Source organism: Herpailurus yagouaroundi, unplaced genomic scaffold (genome assembly GCF_014898765.1).
Source record: "Herpailurus yagouaroundi ecotype Mexico unplaced genomic scaffold, PumYag 165, whole genome shotgun sequence".
In the NCBI taxonomy this organism is placed as follows: Eukaryota; Metazoa; Chordata; class Mammalia; order Carnivora; family Felidae; genus Herpailurus; species Herpailurus yagouaroundi.
The window spans coordinates 10,843,257-10,847,673 of NW_024412406.1; positions in this window are offsets into that span (position 1 = coordinate 10,843,257).

Sequence of the window (4,417 nt, forward strand, 5' to 3'; positions counted from 1 at the left end):
ATAAAAATCCTCAACAATCTAAATAGTATAAGGCAGGGTAGTAAGAGATAGCAAAAGATCAATGGGAAGTTACCATAGGACTTTCCTAGAGAACAAAAATATCATTCACCACTCTTTCCCGTGATACCCAGAAAGGAACATTGAGGGAACATACCTTGATCTAAATTATATCTGCTGTTTTTCTCTTTCCTTGAGGCCTTTAACAATAAGGAGCTGTTATAAGGCAGGCTGACACCATTCTTGAGAACAAGCACTTAAGGAATGTCTGTACACCCTGGCTTGTTAACGACCAAGATGTAGGATTCTTAGACAGGATGGAAAACGTAATTCAAGAAAGTCAGAAAGGAAAAGGTTCTATAAGACAGAAGGGAGTTGAAAGTGTCCAAAGCTGATAAATAGGAAAACAGGTATGGAAGTAAAAGAGATAGCTATCATCTGAAAGAGGAGGTAGGCTTCATACATTCATTTGTTGATCCGTTTTACTCAACTACTAATATGTACTAATACCTACTGAATACCAACTATCTACAAGCCCTATGCTCAGCACTATGGAAACTGTAAGAGCAAAAAAGATGGAGGTCCTGTCCAGAAAGAGATTATGGTCCAAGGGAAGAGACACATTTCAATCAAATAATCACACATTAAATGCAGAAGTCTTACTTGCACATGCTCTGTGTAAAGGAAGTTCTGATTGCAGCATCCCCTGTGGGTGCCCCACCCAGACCTCTGAGATATCTTTTACTTGTTTGGTAGGTGAGCTCATCCCCCAGCTGCCATGGCTAGTTTTTACCTAAAGCCTCAACCTGCGCCCTTCTCTAGAGGGTTGTCCATTGACATCTCCTATAGGAAGAGCTTGGAAATTAACCCACCCCAGCAGCCCATGGCCAATCACTGACTGAGGTGGGAGTACAGATGCCTCCACGTTTGCCTCAAAGCAGGACAGACTTCAGCTCAGTTTACCCTACAGAGCTTCCTTCCAGATCAGGTTTAATCAAGATTTTTCCCAAAATCACATTCTTGGGCAACAAGAATCTTGCTTCCTTCTCTCCCTTCCAGTTTTCCTGAGGGCACTCCTTCAATAAATTATGAGCACACATATTCCCACCTCAGGCTCTGTTTTTAGAGAACTTAATCTAAGACTATGATATTCTGAAAGTATACAACTAGGAGATCTCACCAAGTCAGGGGAAAAAGGGAAAGCTCTCCTGAAGAAATGATTGAATTGAGGTGAAAGGAAGAGTCAAAATTCACAAAATGGATTGGAAGATAGAAGAGAGAGCCTTCCAGGCAAAGCAAACAGCATGAGCAAAGGTCCTGTGGCAGCAGAAAGCAAAGCTTTTTAGATTGCCTGCAAGGAGCCCTCAAAATGGAAATGATGCGAAATGAGACAGGTGGATGCAAAACATAAGGGCCCAACTTGTCTAGTTCCAAGCAGGGAGTTGCAGGAAGGCAAACTTCAGATTAATAATTTCGCAGCAATAGAGAGCTCTCACAAAGCAATGGCTGTCTTGAGAAGCCATGAGTTCCTATGAATGAGAATGTACAAGTAGAGAGATAGTTGGTATCTATCAGTGAACTTACATATGACATTGGATTGGATGTTGGGAATGAAGATCCTTAACCTTTCAGATTTTAAAGTTCAACTATAGAATGTTTGGCCTCTTAAGTAGGCCAAGTAGCTTTAGTAAATATAGCCCCCAAATTCTGAGCTGAACAAAGGGCAGAGTTAGCCCCGGGTTAGGGTGAAGAGTAAAAAAGGTTGTTTCCACCCTGCTCCACATCCATTTCCCCCCAAGAGCACCACAGAGCCCTTGAACTGGCTTTCCCCACAGGAACCACCCTCTCCCTGAGAAAACTTTCTATAGGGCATTCCAGTTCACAGATGTCTGCTCTCACCCAATTATACTCCACAGTCTAATGCATTGTTGCACACGTGGATTTAGAAATTAAACCACCTAGTTTCAAGTCCTGTCTCTGTATTTCCTGCTTATGTGACTTCAACTTGTCTTTATTTTCTTCATCTGTAAAATGCTAATGCCAATGATACGACTCTATTGGGTTTTATTAATAATAAATGGAATAATAAGCAAAAATCACTTAGTGTGGTACCTGGAACATCACAAATATTCATTAGAGACTGGCTACCATAATTTAAATTAAGGAACTAATTGCTAATAAAGCTCAATGCTGCTCTTTCTAGAATAGAATAGTGATTAATAGTATGACTTTGGAGCCAGTCTGCCTGGATCCAAATCTTGTCTCTACCACTTTCTAGTTGTGTGACCTGATTTGGACTAGTTACTTAATTGATCACGTACAAAATGGGGATAAGAAAAATACCTACTTCATCAGGTTGTGAAGAGAATTAAATGAGTTAATCGTTGTAAAGCCCTCAAACCAGAGTTTCACAGAGGAAATATCAGTAGATATTAGCTATTATTCATATTTGCAGAATTATTCACGTTTCAAATGATCATTCATTGAGAGTCTGAAGGAATGGATTTGTAATAGTGGAAGGTCAGATGGTACAAGTCTCTGGGGGAAGTTATGTCTTTTAAGTTTATTTAGTTTGAGAGAGACAGAGACAGTGTGAGCAGAAGAGGGGGCAGAGATAGATGGAGAATGAATCCCAAACAGAGTCTGATGCAGGGTTCAGACTCACAAATCATGAGATCATGACCTGAGCCAAAACCAAGAGTCAGATGTTTAACCAGCTGAGCCACTCAGGTAGGTTCCACATTTCTTTCTTTCTTTTTTTTTTTTTTTTTTTTTTGTTTACTTATTTATTTGGTGGGGGGCAGACAGAGATGAAGAGAGAGAATCCTAAGCAAGCTCTGCACTGTCAGCATGGACCTCAAAGCAGGGCTCTGCCTCACCAACTGTGAGGTCATGACCTGAGCCAAAATCAAGAGTCAGATGCTAACCTACTGAGCCACCCAAGCACCTCTGGGGAAGTTATCTCTAAGTCGGAGAGTCACTGGTGCCTATCAGATAGAACCATAACAAGAATTCTCTCAGGCTGTTCAAAACTCAGACCATACCAGTGGTCTGGGAGGCAACCAGGCCACCATGGTGTAGAGACAGAAGAACAGATGTCCTGTCACTCACAGTTATCGGGAAAGGGCTGTAGAGAGAGGGACCCAGGCCAGGCTTCCTCACACATCCTATCCCAGAGCAGCCTTGGTCCCCTTTCTGCAGTGTCCAGTGGTGTTCAGCCTTTGAGGGAAGGACCACGTCTCCTTGGGGAAATCCTTTCCTATAGACCCTGGTGATACCAAACTCCTCCTCCAACTTCTTCCACTACAAGCACAAGCTATTTGCTATCCATCTTTGTATTTCCAGAGCTTGACAGTGGGCCTGACACATACAGTGACTTGGTAAGTCTTTCCAAACAGACTGGTCTGTCCATAGATGGCTCCATTCCTGCTCTGGCCTCCTGTCTCCCAATTCATTTCTGTAGCTGTTAAGCCAGACAACCTCCGGGAATTTCTGCTGGGAACATTCTTTAGGGGCTTCCTGGATTTCTAAATTGCAAAAGCAACATCTTCATCAGCGATTGCCGATGGTCTCAGAAGAGGTCGTTGGCAGAATGTACCAGGACAACGCCCTGAACTCATCTAGCACAGAGCTCAGAGAGACCCAGCAAGCAGACACATCCCAGTTTTCACAGCCCCACCCCAGGAAATTCCATTTCAGCTTGTCCAGGTTTCAAGAAAAGAGCTTCTTAGACCACTTCTCTTAGAGTCTTCTGGTATGTTCTGAATGCTCCGAGTTATTTAAGGACTGCATTATTTCCCCACGACTTCACCCATGATTTTTGATTCGGTCTCTCCTCATTCAAAATAGCTAGACCAGGCAGCCATGTGACATGTGTCTCTCTTTACTTCAAGATGCTATAAAATGTAGAAACATGTGGTACAACACCCTAACAATATTGCCTTGCATTTGGTACTTTTGTGTACCTTCAGTTAATCCTCACGAATATCTAGAAGAATATTCTTCCAAGGGCACCAGGTAGCTCAGTTGGTTAAGCATCAGACTCTTCATTCTGGCTCAGGTCTGACCTTGGGGTCATGAGATCAAGCCCTGTGTCAGACTCCACGCTAAGCGTGAGGCCTGCGTGGGATTCTCTCTCTCCCTCTCTCTCTCTCTCTCCCTCTCAAAATAAATAAATAAATTTTTAAAACTTATTTTCAAAAAAGAAGACTATTCTTCCATTTTACAGAAGAGGAAAGTGGAGCTCAGAGGCTAAGTGACTTGCGCAAACTGCATAGTGGCAGACGTGGGACATGACTTTGAGCCCCCGAGTTTCTTTTTTTAAAATTTTTTTTTAGGGGCGCCTGGGTGGCGCAGTCGGTTAAGCGTCCGACTTCAGCCAGGTCACGATCTCGCGGTCCGTGAGTTCGAGCCCCGCGTC